Source organism: Convolutriloba macropyga, chromosome 15 (genome assembly GCF_964194025.1).
Source record: "Convolutriloba macropyga chromosome 15, txConMacr16.3, whole genome shotgun sequence".
Taxonomy (NCBI): Eukaryota; Metazoa; Xenacoelomorpha; order Acoela; family Convolutidae; genus Convolutriloba; species Convolutriloba macropyga.
This window is the reverse complement of record NC_134482.1, coordinates 16,886,620-16,906,892: the sequence shown is the minus strand read 5'-3', so window position 1 is coordinate 16,906,892 and position 20,273 is coordinate 16,886,620. Positions and strand designations below refer to the sequence as shown.

The 20,273-nt window shown below is 35.2% G+C and overlaps 1 protein-coding gene across 3 annotated transcripts in view; it reads left to right on the top strand.

Moving 5' to 3' along the window:
- The first annotated feature begins 3,292 nt into the window (after positions 1-3,292).
- The window catches only part of LOC142354657 (5-hydroxytryptamine receptor 1F-like), a 77,054-nt gene continuing 60,073 nt past the window's right edge, over positions 3,293-20,273 (top strand). The window contains exon 1 of one of the 3 annotated variants that reach the window (XM_075407007.1): positions 3,293-3,999. The gene's annotated coding sequence lies outside the window, so the exon portion shown is untranslated. Of the gene's footprint in view, positions 4,000-17,171; positions 17,190-18,411; positions 18,519-20,273 lie in introns of those variants that run through there. The other 2 variants (XM_075407006.1, XM_075407008.1) reach the window with 2 other exon arrangements.

The following is a 20,273-nucleotide window of genomic DNA, read 5'->3' as shown; positions in this document are numbered from 1 at the left end:
TTAAAACCAACACTGAACTGAAATTCCATTTCACATTGAGAAAAAATTGAGCTGTTTTTACTGCGATTAAATTACAGGTCGACAACAGTTTGATATAAAAGGTGCTTAGTGCAAAAGTACACTGATGTGTTCTCAAAGCAAAAGATTTCAAAGTAATAAAAGCCACTAGATATCAATTGAAAGCACAGTATAGTTTTGTTTTTACGAACTGCAGAAGCCAATTAGATTTTTTGGTTAGTGAGACAAAGTCACGAGTCTGCAAAAAAAAGAAAAAGAGCAGGCAAAACACAGGATTGCAATTCAGGTTTATTAAAACGGCCTTCAAAGCGTTAATACAAATGAGCAAATACTCAAAGCTAATATTTTATTTTCTTTGGAGCTCATTTTATTGAAAAGGCGAGTTGCTCCAATTGAATCTTAAAAAGAATTAATTTTTTATCAGTCAATAGCATCAAAAACAGAAATTGAAAAAAAAATGAATAGAATATCAATTCAAACAATCCTTCTCAATACAATCTGAACAATTTGTGTTTATAGGAGTCCACGAAGATAACAAAGCTGCCCCGGATATAGCTGCTCATCCCACTAAACACCGAATTGTTCCAAATACTTGCAAAATAAAGAGTCAGATCAAAAATTTTAATCTATTAAAAGAAATATTGCATCTTGGATACATATCGTGTTAAATTAGCCAAAACCCAATTATATATATATAAACATATTATATATATATATATAATTAATTAAATTATGTATATTATATATATATATATATATATATATATATATATATATATATATATATATATATATATATATATATATATATATATATATATATATAAATACATCTTTATATATAAACCATTTAGACTTTTATAGACTCCCAAAACTGCGAATATTAACAAGATGTAAAATCCAGCTGCTCGGTTGCATAATTACGCGCAGACTTAAGCTTATGTCTCCACTGAAGTACAGCAACCATTCAAAAAACTCTGTTATTGTAAATTTTTTTCTTAAAATAAGCTAGCAACCTATAAACGGACAACTAGTTCCTTTTATTCTTTTTAAAATTCTTTTTTACACTGGTAAAAATTAAAAATTCAAATAAAATTTCAAATGAACTGTCTGGCACCCATCAAAAGCATAAAATTTTCACAGAAAACAATAAAAACTTTGCCTTGCGCACTCTGTAGACGTCATGGACTTGTCAATAATTTGATAATTTGAGGAGCAAACAGAATTGAAACTCAGAGAAGGCAAATATGCAAAAACTAAAAATTTATTTTTGAAAACTCGTAGTACCAAAGCCGAGAGCAATTAGTTGAATTTAAAACCAACACTGAACTGAAATTCCATTTCACATCGAGAAAAAATTGAGCTGTTTTTACTGCGATTAAATTACAGGTCGACATCAGTTTGATATAAAAGGTGCTTAGTGCAAAAGTACAATGATGTGTTCTCAAAGCAAATGATTTCAAAGTAATAAAAGCCACTAGATATCAATTGAAAGCACAGTATAGTTTTGTTTTTACGAACTGCAGAAGCCAATTAGATTTTTTGGTTAGTGAGACAAAGTCACGAGTCTGCAAAAAAAAGAAAAAGAGCAGGCAAAACACAGGATTGCAATTCAGGTTTATTAAAACGGCCTTCGAAGCGTTAATACCAATGAGCAAATACTCAAAGCTAATATTTTATGTTCTTTGGAGCTCATTTTATTGAAAAGGCGAGTTGCTTCAATTGAATCTTAAAATGAATTAATTTTTTATCAGTCAATAGCATCAAAAACAGAAATTGAACAAAATTGAATAGAATATCAAGTCAAACAATCCTTCCCAATACAATCTGAACAATTTTTGTTTATAGGAGTCCACGAAGATAACAAAGCTGACCCGGATATAGCTGCTCGTCCCACTAAACACCGAATTGTTCCAAATACTTGCAAAATAAAGAGTCAGATCAAAAATTTTAATCTATTAAAAGAAATATTGCATCTTGGATACATATCGTGTTAAATTAGCCAAAACCCAATTATATATATAAAAACATATTATATACATATATATATATATATATATATATATATATATATATATATATATATGTATATATATATATAAAATTAATTAAATTATGTATATTATATATATATATATATATATATATATATATATATATATATATATATATAAATACATCTTTATATATAAACCATTTAGACTTTTATAGACCCCCAAAACTGCGAATATTAACATGATGTAAAATCCAGCTGCTCTGTTGCATAGTTACGCGCAGACTTAAGCTTATGTCTCCACTGAAGTACAGCAACCATTCAAAAAACTCTGTTATTGTAATTTTTTTCTTAAAATAAGCTAGCAACCTATAAACGGACAACTAGTTCCTTTTTTTCTTTTTAAAATTCTTTTTGTAATTCAATTGTTCCTGTTCGACGTTTAGAAATATTCAATTTCATTTCAGATTGACAAGCGCAGTTTTCCTCGTGTAGAAAATGTGCAAAGTCAATCAATGATTACGTTATGGGCTTTTTCAAGCTATGGTTGCTTGGGGTGTAAATCTTACTGATGTAGGTAGACGTTTTGAGCGATAAAAAGGGTTATGGTACTGTTATGGGGTCGGGTTTAGGGTTATGGGCGTCTAATGGCCACCCGTGGTTGTAAATCTAAGTTAGCCTTGTTAAGACCTTGTCTTGTTATTCGGTTATAACTACTACTACTATAACTAGTGCAGCAGTATGTAATACAATGAGACATAATGTCAATCAATTGACCCCCGCGGATTTCAGGGAAAAATCGAAGCCATTCCCAATTTTAGGGGAATCTTCGAAGTAAAATTGTCCCCGAATGCTTTAACATTCTCATTTTAGTACAATAAAATATCGATAATAACCCGTAATTTAGGGCGAATTTCACTAAACAGTTTTTGAGTTTAGGTTTTTCCGTAAAAAATTCCCTAAATTTGAATTTTTGGATTATTTTTTTGCTACTGGAACTTTGTAGCAACTCTAATAAACAATATTTTACTTAACAACATTTTACGGTAGTGTATGATTTTTGGTGTTTGTGTGCGTGGGGTGGAGTGGGGGGGGAGGGTTAGGTTTAAGTTGATTAACTAATATGGAAAAACCTTCTTTCTTCTGAATTGGCTTTAATTGCTACAGGGGGAGGGTTTTTAAACTGAATCTGTTTGAAACCGTTTTTCTCTTCAATAAATTTTAATTTGACTGAGTCCATTTATGTGTACATGTGTGTGTGTGTGCGTGTTGTTTACGTAGTAGTGAATAATTGTTTATTTGTTGTTTTTTGTTTACCTGTGTGAACTGGCCCCCTTAATAGTCCAATTATTTAGCATAATACTCTGGCGTCACTCCCCACCTGCGTCTTGTCTCCGCAAATTACCATCTCCATTTCCATACTTCAAACGCCGGATATATCTCTCAAATTGAAACTCAATCGCTCCTTCGCCTCACACCTGAACAACCTCCCCCTACCCCTCCCCTCACCCTCTATGCTTCCTTCTTTTCCTAACACGCCCACCAACTTTCCTTCGAGACATCTCAAACTTTTCACTAACACCCCCCCCCCTCTACCCAACCACTTTATTCATTTATTCAGACACACCCAAGCTCTCATTAGACGTCACATCTCTTTAGAGAGCCCCCTCTCCCCCAAAATTATTCTTGTTCCTTGTCTGAGACAGTAAAATACCCCCGCCCATCCCCCCACCGGTTATGACCTCCCTTTGATATCTAATCAATTTGTGCCGAATGGATTCATGCGGCGAGTAGCGACAGATCTCCAGAACTAATTGCTCTCTTTTCCACCTCCCTTTCCTTGGCCTGAAATGCTTCGTCGCTTTCCATTTATTGGTGTTATTGTTGTTGTTCTCTTCGTGTCTTATTTCCGAGTGAAATTAAGTCATCAATTGTCTTGTTTAAGGAGTATAGACAACGGAACCTGTCCCGTCTGCAACATCAAAATAGTAAGTCAGTTCGAACATTCGAAGCACTTGCCGCCATAGTGCTAATTTTATACATAAATGATAACTTTTGCTTATGTTTTTCAACTTATGTTTTAAAAAAACACAAAAGATTTGCGTTTGCTTTCACCGAAAGAAGCTTGCATAAAGTTAGTATGGAAACAGCAAGAAGGCCATAACATTAACCTACCTGAAATAATATTCCTTAGAACTTTTCCTTATTGCTAAATTTTGCTTTTTTAAATAAAAGCGACCGGTTCTAAACGCAAATTTAGAAAAAGAAAGGAAAACAAAAAACGAGTATTAAGAACAACCAGAAATGCCTGAATAACGTTGAATTTCGACAATTTTTTTATTTGCTCGTAAATGTTTTATAATTGCTATCAAAAGGGTATTGCTGTAGCAGGAGGCACGTGCTAAACACTGTAACTTTAAGAAACACCAAGTGACAATGTTGATTATATAGATGTAATTCAATGGTTAGGATGTGAATGACTTTTTCATGGTAGCAAAAGAAGATTTGTGAAGCAAATCTCACGAAAGTTTTAACTGTTGACAAGGAACAACAGTGGGCAAAGGGTAGCCCAGGCATATGGTGCCAAAGTATATATAACTCAAGGGTCTTTTTTGAAACACCACCAACACTGGCGTCAGTGAAGCAAGCTGATTAGTTTGCTTCTCTGACGTCCGGCCACAGCACCACCAACACTACACATTCAATATTAACTGAAGGCGGAACACCGCACAATTGCTATGATACTTCAGAAACCAATTTAATTACAAAATTGTTTCGTTATTGACGGTTTTGATTATGTTTTATCATTTTGCATCAATGGTTTTTTTGGACTCAAAAATTTATGTTGTTGAAGTCTTAGATGACTAATCTTAGCTAAATCTGCTTTTTATACTGCACGCTTTTCGCAAAATTCTCTAGAAAATTGAATCTAAGCTATAACGTTTTTTAAGCGTTTTTTATATATCTTCACTAGAAAAAATAATTCGGCTGGCCTTTATTCAGAAAATTTTCCCCAGAAAATGTATAAGTTCTTAATACATCAAATAATTTAAAATTTCTCCTTTCTAAAATATTATTTAGTTCTGTAAGAGATCCAGGAGAACCAACTAATCTAGCGGACGATAGATTAGCTCAATCCTCTTGGACGCTTTGTCCATCTTTTCAACCCCAGCTACTTTCCTGGGAAAAGTTAATAAAATATCAACTTCTTTTTGAGCTTTGACCAGTCATTAGGCAAATTCTTAACTTGATCGTTTGTTATCGTTTGTTGCACTCAACTTTTTTAATATAAGAACTATTTTTCCGTAGCTTCATTTACGAATTTAAAAATACATCAGCACAATGCGTATAACGTAAACGCTCTCTTGTAGTTTCTGTTGATACTCAAATCTTCCTACGGTCTATTTTTAGAGATTTTTGTTGCTTTTTCCTCTGTATTTCTCTCTCTCTCTATATATATATATATATATATATATATATATCAGCAGTCAATTTGATATTTCTAAAAGTATTGCTGATTTCTCTGATTGTCCATAAAAAAAGAGCAAATTATCGTGTCGTGTTAATTGCCTAAATCTGCAAAATATTGTTTGAAAAATAAAGGGTACATAATTAGGCCAGAATAAACAAAAATTACTAAAACAAGAGATTTTAAAGACTTTTGGATAACAGACAATTTCATTTCCAGATATAAATTTAATTAACAACAACCCGGAGTTGAAATAATTTAAAAGTCAGCTTTGAATCAGGAAACGAACATATTTTTTTTATCATGACAGTATCAAAATCATGGCAATTTATACCATGAAAAGAGTTACTTTCTGCAATCAATTATGCATTTGACATGTACATGATGACTTCTTTTCATGCGCATGTTAATTAACATCCATTAATTTCAACGTGTGCATACATTTAATTAAGTCTAAGCTATAAAGCTACTCAGAATGCGTAACAACCACACTAATTGTTATTTGACGGACGCCACACCACTCTTTGATCTCAAATGCTGCTATTGTTCTAGCGCGCTGCTATTATTGCTGCTATACGCTGTTTGCGCTGCAATTCAATGCCTCTCTGCAAATACCCTCTGCTAGCTATATAAAGCCTCTCTGCAAATGCCTCACTGCAAATGCCTTTATCATGCTTTACGATGTGCCTATAATCTTTAAAAAAATATCTTCAAGAGAAAAGTTAATTAATGACTATATTGAATAAATAAAGGAGTTAAAGGATAAGGAGTTAATTAAATAGTTTTGCTTCTCAGTTTCAGTCTACGCTATCGAACTCTTCACTGTCGAACTCCGGGTAACCTTCCGCAGCTTGTGTTGAATCTTGCACAGCTTCCATGTATTATGGATCACACTTTTCCATCGTCACCGACCTCCTCAAATTTGCATGGCGACCAGTAGGAGGAGTTATAAATTCCTTCACCGACCTCCAACTAATAATTCCACTACTACACCCATCCAATTCGCACGTCGACCTCCACCCTCCGGCCTCCGAGCTCCGCCCTCCAACCTCCAACGTGGGCCCTCCGCCTCCGACCTCCACCGACCTCCTCAACCGACCTCAGCCGGCCTCTGTTGTCGACCTCCGCAACCGACCTCCACCGACCTCCACCGACCTCCGCAACCGACCTCCACCGACCTCCGCAACCAACCTCCGCAACCGACCTCCACCGACCTCCACCGACCTCCGCAACCAACCTCCGCAACCGACCTCCACCGACCTCAGCCGACCTCCGATACCGACTTCCGCAACCGACCTCCACCGACCTCCGCAACCTACCTTCACCGACCCCCGCAACCGACCACCAACCTCCGCCACTGACCTCCGCCGACATCCGCTACCGACCTCCGCAACCAACCTCCACCGACCTCCGCAACCGACCTCCACCGCCCTCCACCACTGACCTCCACCGACCTCCGCCGACCTCCGCTACCGACCTCGCCGACCTCCGCTACCAACCTCCACCGCTCCCACCCAAAGCTGCGAATGCAGCAATAAATGGTATAAAAAGAGCTAGAATAGCTTTTGAGGGTATCGCCATCTTAAAAATTACATGCATGTGATCAAGTTATTCGAAATTTTCAAAAATTGCTATGTTCAGTCTGTCAGTTTTTTGTATGTACAGTCTGATGATGAGAGAAATGTGAAACATTCTGTGCAGTGTTGACCTATAATGTAGATGAGGCTGCGAAGAAAAAGGACAGACTGGGATCTTTCCTAATAGACTCTGGGCAGACTGCCTAAAGTATTTATACTATTATTTGTGTGGTTCAGTAATGGTTACAATTGAAATTCAATGGTACAGCGCTGAAAGTCATTGTGAGCGAAAAAGGTCCTGAAAATTTTCAAGTTACTACATTAAGAAGGATGACTGAATGATGGTTGTTAACACTATTTAAGATGCTGTTACACAATGATTTATAATATTTTTGCACTCTGATAATTGGAAGAAACTAATTTAATTTTAACAGCCTTGCAATTTAATGTCTCGAACATTGCAAATTGCTTGTTCTGAGGTTTAACTTTAAGGCAAGCATAGTATAATATTTTTTTACCTGCAGTGAAAATTTTTTGGAAACAAAGGAAAAAAAAGAAAAATCAGTATTTAGAGATCAAGTTCATGCTGCTCTTTTGTAGACAAATATAGTTAACATAGTTTTTTTCGGATCTCTTCTGTTTGTGTTCCACCCCCAGCTTAGTGGGCGGATATTACTTGCACCCCCCAGACGCACGTGCCATATTTTTACACAATGATTTACTATGTAATGGCACGGGCTCTGTAATTGGGGGTGCAAAACGTACTGTACTGGGGGCACAAACGGAAAAGATCCTTTTTTTCTACTCGAACTGAGTGTTTCTACTGCAGAAATATATCATTCTCGATATTTAAGTTTGTATTAGGCGCAGCATTTTTTCCATAAAGGCAAAATTGCTACAACCTGATTGGCAAATTCTCTAAACTTTGTAATGTTTTTGCCTGAGCTATATTGAGTATACAACATGAGTTTGCTGGCATTGCGCATTTCTATAGAAGTGTATATAATTCCAGCTTGACTAATATTTACGAATCAAACCGAATGCATTCATTTCCTGAAGTTCTATTCAGGTAGTAAAAAGTGAAGCGTGAAACCTTTTTTATGACTTGAAAAGATTTAGCGAATGAGAGGTTTTATGGACTAAGTGTCTCATATAAAGATTTACCCAACTCTATTTGAAGCAATCCTAAAAGCACAACAGATTTTTATAGCCCATATTTTAGCGAAAAGTATTAGATTTGAAAGGAACGTTGTAAAATGATCCTGGTTGTATGGAATAAAAGTAAAGAGTTCAATCGTGATTTACGTTCTCAAGGCTTTTGTAGTTTATATTTTGGTACTGTTGCTCATTCATACAATCATATATTTAGGAATTTCTTTTTCTATTTTTGCTCAAACAAAACTGATTTTATTTTTTTTAAACGACACGAGGAATTTCTCAGATTTCAATTATTTGTTGTCTTGAATACTTTACGTAAGATTTTTTGTGTTGCTTTTTCAGGAGAAAAAAGTAATTTCTTTGCTTGAAAATGGAATGTAAGTTTTGTGCGCAAAAAAATCGGCTCGAAAGTCAGAAAATTCTTGAATTTCCTTCTTTGAAGTTTGCTTATCAATGGCTGCAAAGCTTTTTATGATTGCAAATTACTCTAAACTCCTTGCAGTACTAATTAAAAATTCAAGCAGTGACAGCCGCTGGAAAAATATTAATTAAGTTTGATACGTTGTCAATTGCTTACGTATACACCATATCATATAATTATTAGCTTAAGTTTTTATCAAAAATTGGCTCCAATAACATGGAAATAGTGACAATCTATATTTAGCGATAATGACAAATTTGAAACCGAATGAACAGAAACACATACTGTTATTACTATGAACAGTAAAGGTTCATGATGAGTTCAACACTGTTCATACGTCAAGTAATGTGTCTATGGTAGCCCCTATTGTAATGCATTATAACGTATGATGTTATATTGATGATGAATATAAGTCCATTTTTAAGTATTTTTATATCTTATAAAAGGCGAATTTTCAGTGTATTTTTGATTAACTTTAATATAAAAAGTTTAATTAAATAAATTTTGATAAATTAAGTGAATTTTTAATCATTTTTGGGTATTTTTATGTCTTATAAAAGGTGAACTTTGAATGATTTTTTGACGAATTTTGTACAATAAAAAGTGCTTGAAAAAAATAAAACACCGTCAAAATAAATTTTGAAGGTAAAGAAAACAAAAATCGAAGAAATTGAAAGCAACCAAGGTTTATGTCCCAGGCCCTCTGATGAGACCAACTTTGAGCGCACACCCGCGTGCTCTCGGATCATATAGTTGGAGAAAAAAAGTTTAAGCGTGCGAAAGGTCTGTTTATGGTTTGATTAGGAGTCCTTTTGGTCTTACTTTTGGTCGTGGACTTACTCCTAGAGACCAATATCAAGCAGCAATGGAGGAAAATAAGATGCCGAAAATTACAAGTTGCAAACAAATATCAGAAAAGTGTCAACCTAACAAAGAAGGGCACAGTCTTATTGGAAAAGAAGGAAAAAATTAGCATCAACGGCCAATATGAGGTCAAATCATGTTTGCTTCACCTTCATATAGAAGAATGTCAACTATTGGTAATTAGCAGCCACAGCTATTAGACGCTTATGTCGTTTTGACAAATAATTTGACATTGTTTACTCACTGCTGCTCTTTTAGAAATATTTTTGAACCTGATATTCAATTGATATTGTTTTGAAATAACTGTCGTTTTCCACCATTGCTAAGAATTGATTTAAAAATAAGTTTTGATTGAATTGGTTGAAACTTGATTGTAGAAAACGTTACTTAACTGATAGGCTGTTTTTTATCAAATAAGATTCAAGGTGGACCAACAATTGATGTTTTGGAACCTTCTAAAAACCATGATCTATCATCTAGTACAAAATTTTGCATACAAGCTACAGACCACAGAAAATCAATTTTTGGCTGAATGCTTAAAACTGAAATTGATTAGAAACTATTTTAATTATAAATGTTGGGTTATGGGTTTTCGCAAGCGGAATAAAAAGCGTTTTTAACTAAGTAGAAAATTTAATTTCTAAAAATGAGAGAATAACAAGAATGATATTTTACAGTAGAATTTAGAGATCTACAGGAGAGATCTGATTATTAGATCAAGATAGTGATTTGATTTTGGGGATGATCAAAGGCTCAACAATCGGCTGTATATATACCCATTATCAGTGCGAAAAAGTCAAGATACAAAACTAATCTTAGCACCATGATTTACAGTGGGGGTCGCAAGGGTTACCAAATATGTTTTGCTTCTGCAAAATTCCCAGAGGGTACCATAGATGGTATGCATTTACACTTTTCCAAGAATTCCTTCACAATTCCGGTGGTATCATAGTCATTCAATACATGCTGGGAAGATTTTACATCAAATAATCTTATTCTAATATTAGTTATCTAGATTCACCAATTTGAACTGAATATTGATTCTAACACCATTTCTTGACGATTCATTTATATAAATTCTCTGATTAAAATCAATTTGCTTTTGTCTTTCTAATCTGATAAGTTAAACTTTCTTTCTAATTCTCACTAAGTTTAAGACTACAGTTTGATCGATATTCTAACACCCCTACTCAGACTTGAGCTGATTGCGTCTGTTCCCATCAAAACAGTTCTGAATGCTTCCACCTTCGATACGGGTAAAGATTTCGTGAAGATGTCGGGTGCCATTTTGACAGTAGAAACGTAATCAATTGAAATAGTCCCATTGTCCGTCTTGTCCCGAATGAAGTGAAAATTTGTCTAGATATGTTTGCTCCTCTTGTGCATGACTGGGTTTTGGCACAATTTAATACACCTCTGGTTGTCCTCTCCAATTGCTATTGGATGTTTCTGTAGGATGCCGAAATCCTCCAGAAGTTGTTTCAGATACAATGCTTCTTGAACTGCTGCTGCCATGCCCTGATATTCTGCTTCAGATGAAGAAAAAGCAACTGTGGCCTGCTTTTTGACACCCCAGCTTAGTGGTGCGCCACGTCCGTTGAGCTTGAATTAGTAGCCCGTCGTTGATTTTCTGTCATTCACGTCACCAGACCAGTCTGCATCACTTTCTCCCTTTTAATCATAACTAGCTTCTTTTGTGTAAGTAAGTTTTAAACCTTTTGAACCTTGAAGATATCGCAGAAGTCTTTTCTCGCACAACCAGTGTTGACTGGTATGTGCATTCATGTGTCTGGACAGAACGTTGACTGTGAACATGATGTCTGGCCTCGTCTGTTTGGCCAGACACAGAAGAGGGTTTGCATTGAGTTCTTGAGGGTTTGCATTGATCCATTTGAAAACGCTCAAGCATTGTTTCTATGTAGCGTTATTGGTCGAGTGTGACTTTGCCTTGTTTTCGTCTGATTCGTAGACCCTGAAACCAGTGTAATTTCCCTCTGTCTTCGATGTGAAATGTTGCTTCGGGTGCCTTTTTGACATCGGAGATCCCTGTCATGCTTCCTGATGCCACTAGGATGTCGTCAAACCAGACCAAGATGAAGATGTGACCCTCTGTCTCTGCTCTTGTGAACAAGCAATGGTCATTCCTGCTTCTGGTGAACCCCTGTTGCAGTAGGAACTTTGCCAGTTCCTTATACCAGTTGTTAGCTGCCTGCTTAAAACCATAAATTGATTTATTCAGTCGGCATTTTAACTTCTCTCCATCTGATTCTTGTTTTACAAATTCCTGTGGTTGTTCCAGATACACTTCTTTCTCTATTGGTGAGTGCAGGAAAGCCGTTTTGAAATAAAATTGGTGCATAACATGGCCCTTCGTCGCTGATAGTTGAAGTAGAATCCTGAATGACTCTTGCTTACACGTAGGCGCAAAAGTCTCAATGTAGTCCAGTCATTCCACCCGTTTGAAGCCTTTCGCCACATAGCGTGCTTTGTATTTGTCCACTTGACCACTGGGTCCCAATTTCACTCTGTAGACCTATTTGCCCGGTATGACATCCCGGTCTGTGGGTGATCTCACTAGGTTCCAAGTCTTGTTGTCTTGGAGTGCATTGAACTCGTCCTTCATTGCCCGGTGCCATTGGTCCCAATCGTCACCTTGCTTGGCTTTGTAGACTGTTTTGGGTTCCTCATAGTTACCCTCAGTCACAGCAAGATGAGTCCTGACTTCTCCAAAAAAATTGTGGAACATTTTTTTGCTCGTGGCCCTCGTCTGGGCTCTGCCTGTCCGCTTGCTCCAGTGCATCTTCAAAGAAGCCAACTGTCTCTGACCGTGAGAAGTCCTCCGTTTCACTGGTTTCCAGTGACTCTGAGTCTCTGAGACTCCCTCTTGTTGCAGTGGATTCTTCGTCCAGTGCTGCTTCCTCAACATCTGAGGCATCTTGTCTCATTGTCGTTTCTTGAGTGTTCGCGCTCTCTGTCATGCCACTCCTCCTTTATTGCAATAGATGCGCACTGCTCCTCTTTTTTGCCATCGTCTTGATGACCATCATCTAAGTGCCAGATCCCCAGTTGCTTTGACCGCTCGTCTAGTAGGTCGGGCGTCTCTCTGATGTCAGGGATTGAGCCCACTTCGGACTCCTTGATGATCACATCTCAAACTGCCACAACCTTGCTTGTGTTGGGTACGTACACCAGTTATCCGTTGTCTTCTTCAGTGTAACCCACAAACTTTCATTCCAGTGCCTTGGGTTCAGCTTTGCTGACATCTCTGTCCCGCTTCCTCATGTAGAGAAGACTGTGCAACCAAAAAAAATAGTTAGTTTAAAAAAATAGATAATTTACTAATTAAAAGCTTAGGTTTTATACCTCGCATCTTCTCTGCTGGGGATTTTTTGTCTTCTCGTCTTACAACCAAGTTCCTGATCCTTGTTGCATGGAGAATTGCTGCTCCCCACATCATCTTGGGAAGACCCGAGTCAATGAGCAAGCATCTTGCCATCTCCAGCGGTGTCCTGTTGCACATCTCATCTAACCCATTCTGTTGTGGCGTCTCTGGTATGGTGTTCTCCTGTAGAATTCCTGCATCTAAACAGTTCATTTTTTAACTGCTCTGAGAGAAACTCCTTTGCATTGTCTTATCTCAGCTTCTTGTGTGTCCCCACACTGAGAACAAACTTCTTCAGGCTGGCCAGTGCTTCACTCTTTGCCTTAAGCAAAACACAAACACAAATTTCGTGTACTGGTCTGCAAACACAATGCAGAACCGGAACCATGACAGTGACTCTATTCTGAAAGGTCCCATCAAGTCTGTGAATACCCTCTCCAGCTTCTCATCTGCTTGGGTTTCTGCCACTCTTGGTACTGGAGTCTTTGGGATCTTGGCCAATGCGCTTAAATTGCATACATCATCGAGTTCCCCCAATGTCTCTGCTGCGTTCCTGACCACATCCGCTTGATTCAAATGGCCCAATCGTCTGTGCCACTTCCTTGCACTGTCAAATTTCACGCTGTTGGAACTCATCTTGAATTTTAGAACGCTGCAGGGTAAGCGAAACAAATTATTTTCATGTGTTAGTTTTACCAGAGTTCCCTTCTGGAGTTTCATGCAGCTATTTCTTTTCTCGAAAGTGAAGCTATGTCCCCACTCCGTGCATCTTGAGACTGATAATAGGTTTGAGGAGTAGTCCGGCACACACAAAACATTTTTGTGTTCGCATTGGAATTCCCCTTTGTTTGAGGGCATGCTGATCCTCAAACAGCCTCTGCCCTTGACTCTGGAAGCCTCTCCGTTGGGATTTCTGACCACTGATTGAATGGGCACAAAGTCCAGGAACGCATCGAAGTTCGTCACTATGTGATCTGTACAACCAGTGTCCATAACCACTGTCCTGTGCCTTTCCTGTGTAGGTCAGCAGCTTCACTGTCTGTTGATCGATTGTAGTTTGAGCAGGCAAAACAGTTGCGAAAAGAAAGGGTACTAAGCATAAAAGATTATGACTGTCAAAAACAAATAAATTAGTTTTGTTTTAGTAATTAGTTTTGTGACTGAGTAAACTGCTGGGCCCCTAACCTGTTGGGTTATGGGGTTTTCGCAAGCGGAATAAAAAGCGTTTTTAGCTGAGTAGAAAAATTAATTTCTCAAAAAGAGAGAATAACAAGAATGATATTTTACAGTAGAATTTAGAAATTTACAGCAGAGATCTTATTATTAGATCAAGATGATGATTTGATTTTGGGGATGAAAAAAGGCTCAAAAATCAGCTGTATATATACCCATTATCAGTGCGAGAAAGTCAAGACACAAAACTATTCTTAGCACCATGATTTACAGTGGGGGTCGCAAGGGTTAACCAATATGTTTTGCTTCTGCAAATTGTCCAGAAATCAGTCGCAAGGGGTACCATAGATGGTATGCTTTTACACTTTTCTAAGAATTCGTTCACATTTCCGATGGAAGATTTTATATCAAATAACCTCATTCCAATATTAGTTCTCTATATTCACCAATTTACACCGAATATTGATTCTAAGCACAATTTCTTGACAATTCATTTATATAAATTCTCTGATGAAAATCAATTTGCTTTTGTCTTTCTAATCTGGTAAGTTAAACTTTCTTTCTAATTCTCACTAAGTTTAAGACTATAGTTTTATCGATATTCTAACAATAAACAAATTTGATCATGAATGATCAGATGTTCATGAAAACTCGATTTTTGGTTTGATAAATTGAGAAATGCAGTCTATCATAAAAATGCTTTTATGCAAAAGTTTTTAGTGCAATCAGTCATATTTCTTAAGTTGCTATTTATCAATATGCACATTGATAAAAGTTTATTTTCTTTAAAACTTTATTTGATTCAAAAACAATATTAAAAATGAGTTTAGGTTTTTGTTACTAAAAAGATACCGAAGAAATACTTGAATCTCAGGTTGAATGAAAAACAAATCAAAACTTTATTAATGCTTCAAAATAAGAAAAAATTGTTAATCTTGTCATAATTTTCGCGAAATGAGAAAACGAAGAACGACTGGTGAGAAATCTTCGTTCAATTTTTCGTTCAGTTTTTCGTTCAATTTCTCGTTCAAGTTTTCGTTCAATTTTTCGTTCAGTTTTTCGTTCAATTTCTCGTTCAAATTTTCGTTCAATTTTTCTTTCAGTTTTTCGTTCAATGCAGGGAGAATTTAGATAGCTGTTTTTGAAAAAATGAGCCAAAGACGTATACTGCTAAATTTAACCTATAACTGTTCCCACTCCACATAAAGAGAGAATAGAAATTTTGTGAACTTTTTCAAAAAAACATTTCAAAATTGTGAACCATAGTGGTTTTTTTACATTTGAAGAAAAATTGTTGAATTTGATGAAATACATTTTTCAAAATTAGTGTCTTAATTGGCTTACAATTTGCCGAATTTTTGACGTATTGATTATAAAAATGGAAAAACTTTTTTGCGAAAATTTGAGAATCATTTTTATAAAAAAATGTCTTCTCATCTGAAAACATATTATTTACAATTGTATCTAAATTGTGTTAAATTTTTTTCAAAAACATTTCAAAATTGTGAACCGTAGTGGTTTCTTTACGTTTGAAAAATGCTGAATTTGATGGCAATATTTTTGTCATTATTAGTCTCTGAATTCGCTGAAAATTTGGCTAATGTTTGACGTATTGATTACCTACCTCCTTACCCCCCCCACGCCTCGCTCATCCCAGACCTTCCGTATCTACTTACACCCCACCAACCTAACTCTCCCCTAACCACCCTTCCCCCCACTGCGCTCTAAACAACTAAACACACAAAACCACCACCATCACAATTAATGAAAGAAATTAATGAGAAAATTTTTCACTCTTTTGAGAATGAGAGTATAATTTTGGGCTAACAACCCACCTCTCCCCGAACTATACCCCAACCTTTTTCTCCCCCCCCCCCCCACCAATAAAAAAAATTCGTACCCCCTAAAACAACTACACGAGCAACCCCCACCATCAAATATAATAAAAGAAATTAATGAAAAAGTTTTCAGTCTTTTGAGAATGAGAGTAATTTTGGGCTATCTAAAAAGTTTTTTTGTTATTTTTCTCAAATTTGATTTTGTTTTGATTTGGGTATTTTTGCGCTGCTCCTTCGAGCCTTTTATTTGATGAGAGATCTAGCCGTCTCCGGCATTCTGTCGGCTTTGTTCGAGAAATAAACTTTCACTGTTTATCGCTGATTCAATTAAAATTAACAACCGTATTCAAAGTATTTATTTTTGGGTAACTTGTTTCAAGATATGAAATCTTTCTACCCCAAATTGTAAAAGTGAATCTATGCTGAACAATTTATATCTTTTACTGAGAGAAACAACAAATAACAGAAATGATCTTACGCAATGGCTGTAAAATTTTACGGTCTCTTTCGAATTTAGGGATACAATATATATTGCTGATGAATTTAAGGGCCAAGAGATCATACATTTTAATTTAAAAATAGTGCGAAAATGAGGAAAAATGTGCAGCTGTTTACTTTCAAGACGAACCAAAGGAAAATAAAATAAAATGCGTTAAACCAGCTTTTGGGGTTTGGTTGATTGTTCTAGCCTTTTCTGTAAAAAAGATTGTTCTAGCCTTTTCTGCAAGAACTGTGGAAGTTAAGTTTTAAATTTTACGATAAAAACATTCACTGAAAATCAAATAATTTCTCCTTATTACTCATTTTTGATAACACTTCTGTAAACATTTCTCTAATAAAATTACTTTATTTATTAGCCCGCTGCTCGAAAACCCCGCTAAAGGTATTCCGAGGGCAAAGGTATTTTCGGAGGAAATTAGAATTTTGAAGAGGTAATCCTTATAAGACATTTGAAAATCCTCATTATTTAGAAAACATGACTGGCCGGATATAAACTGACGTTTGACACGGATTTAGAAATAAACAACTTCAGTCGGGTCCTTGGGATTTATTGTCAATCTTTTTCATACTTCTTGAGTTTGTGGGAAAATATCCGTCTGTTATTTGTGTCAAATTAGCTCTGAAATATTTGACCCACTTGTAATAACATTTTGCAGTTATACTGGACGAATTTGTAATTATTGTGTAAGTTTCATTACTATTACTATCGCAATTCAAATTCCAATTGGGCATTTTTAAGCGCGGATTTCGAGTGGGTACAGACGTGAAATGATTTTAATAAAATTCGGAACTATTGTACTAAACAGTCGTGGAAATTTCCGCCGAAACCTACTGGGAGGTTATAATTGAAACTTGCCTTTTCACTGTGAAAACATCCTAGTTATCAGAGAAGAATATCAAACTCATGTAATTATATAATTGGACGCTTTATATTGAGAATTTTGGTTTATTGAGAAAATTTGTTTCTATGAAGCCGTCATTAAATTTTTTAATACTTCATTTTGGATTAACAATTGATTGGATGAATTCATGCTCATAAACTTTTTTTTGGCATACAAGCAAATTCGAATTAAAGTGTGCTTTTTTCAAAAGAGATTATTCTGATTTTTCCAAATCACTTTATATTTTATAAAAAAGTATAAATTATTTTATCAGAACGTTTAAGAAACAGCGAGTGAGCAAACGCAGAATCTTCATTAAGTAAAAAGTATCAAAAATGTTTGTTTTTCTCTATTTTGAATTTTTTGTATCTATTTGGGCTACTTTTGCTTTTGTTGTCCTTTCTTGATAATTAATTGCCTTATTTTCTTATGATACCATCTTGATGAACTGTCAATTTATGAAAAAGACAGCTTTAGACTTAATTTTACTGCAAGCTGTCAAAACTGTTATCAAAAATATAGATTTTATCGTAAACATTATTCATTGCTTCTACTAAACACTAAACGTCTCTTTTCCAATAGCAAAATTTTCAATGTTTTCTTGCCAATTTAAAGCATTAAATCGAGCTTTGTTAATCCGAAAATGATACCATGTAGATATGAATAGGTAAGAAAATGATAGAAAAAGAACTGTCTATGTCATTTCATTCTGAGTAATGTAGTTTCAGTCATCAATATTAATATGTTATTTTTTTTACGATGAGATTTCAAATGAGATTCAAAATTGCCATAAATTTTATTAAAATCTTGGAAAATGAGCTAATAAACAACACAATTAACTAAGAAGACCTCATTAGTTTTTTGGTCTGATTTCTGTCTTTGATTTTGTTAACTATAGTGCGCTTAGTTTTAGATTATATTGGTGTATATTCATATTATTTTAAACAGAAAAAACAAATATGAAAAATAATTTCTAGTATCCGCATTGACTATGCTTGCAATTTAGACCTTCCTTATTATTTTTTTTAAAGGTTTGCGACATGAATAGTGATTATCAAATTGCGTAATGTTAGAAGGATTTCGATATAGCTCAGAACTATCACAAAAAACGAAAAGTTCCATATTCATACATTTTTTCGTGAGATTTTATCGATGCAGTTTTCATATGATCAAAATTGGTACAATTGTAGAATCCATCATCCATTACGTTACGTTACCAGAGTCAAATTAATTCTCTTAAAAGGTGAGTAAGTTCACTAGTGTTAGTATAATTTGTCGCTTTGCAAACTCTGTAAATGGGGAAATATTCACACTCATATCCTTGACGCTTTTGAGCAATTGTTTTCATATTTGGAAACTACAAAAATTGTTCTCATTCTCTTTGAAAGTGAAATCTGGACGATGAGAGCTTCGCGCATTTACGAGGAAAATCAAAAACCATTTTGGTACCTAAGTTCCGATATCCTTAAATTCGAAATTAATGCTTATGATGAAGTCTTTGTCATTTCCCTAGTCTGGAGAGATGTTGAGATGAGTTAATAAAATGTTGAATTCTCAAAACATAGGTGATCAATTTTTGTAAACAAACAACTAAATTCTTTTAAGACTTTTTCGAAATAGAGCACCCTACTCCCATCATTGTGGTCATTTGGTCATATACACCCTCAGAGCAAAGACACAATAAAGGGATCAATAATTTGTTGGGATTTTAATAGAGAGACCCCTTTCTGAATTAAACATGTAAGCTATTTCGATTATATGCCTGCATGTTTTCGAATATTAAACAAAATATTTACAGTATCAATATTGTTTTTATCATAACATTCTCGAAAATGTGACTGTTCGCTCTCAAACGGAAAAATAGGATTTTAACGCCCCCAATTGTCTGTTAACTGTATTTGCTAGTGCTGATTAAGTAAAAACTTGGTCAAATCAGTTCTAGGACAAGTTTTACTGTTTAAAATTCTTTCTGATGAGGGCCCTTTTTCCATCTTTTACCTCATTTTAGGATCAAAGATTTGTTAGCGCACTTCCTTGCTGTTCTCTTTTTTATAATATTTTGATTTGTTCTCTTGTTCTGTCCAACTTTTGAGCGACTAGCGAACAGTTTGATTTTTTGGGTGTTCACAGTGTCTAATAGCTGTTTGAAGTCTCATTAAGAAAATTTTTGAGAGAAACAATTTAGCTAGCAAGATACGATCCGTAATGAGAAGATCAGCTGAGTTGTGAAATTTTGTGTCAAACTGTCTCAAAATGACGAATTTTTATTCCCCAATTATTTAGTCTATTTAAACACTTTGTGCTTTAATAGTTTGAAGCAATATTTTGCTCAAAAAACATGGGAGAGTACAATTGACTTGGAAACATCAGTTCTTATTTTTATAAGAGTTTGGTTTTTAAAGGAAGATAATTTTTAAAGGAAGATACAGCGAACAATTTGCATAATCCAATTTGCTTATAGCTGGGTTTAGGTGACTTTCAAAGATTAGGTTTGAATCGATTCGTACTCTAAGATAACAACAAGCATGAGCTGGATTGATAACTCCACCTTTAAAAGTAAACTCTGGATTCAAATAAGTATGATTTGTAAAGAATAACGTCTGTTTTAACGAGCATGAGCTGTTTTAATAACTTCTCCTTTGAACGAAAATTTTGGATCTGAATTAGTTTGATTTGTAACGATTGAAGTATTTTTATCGGCATTTGATGTTAGTTTATTCTCTGTCAGGTATTTGTCTGCTTCACTTTTCTACTTTCAGTTTTTAATGGAATATTGTCATAACTTTCAAGTTTGCAAATAATTCTAGTGGCTGACACTGTAATTTCGTATTAAGTAATTTTTGGTTTTCTCTGAATTAACCCAGGTATCGCTACGTAATGTAAGGTTTTTGTCACCACCGAAAAACAGTAATTTGGGTTTATATGAAACTTGTAATTCCGCATTGAAATTGCTTTCGAGATATCACATATCACAAATGATCAATCTAACCTAGTTGGT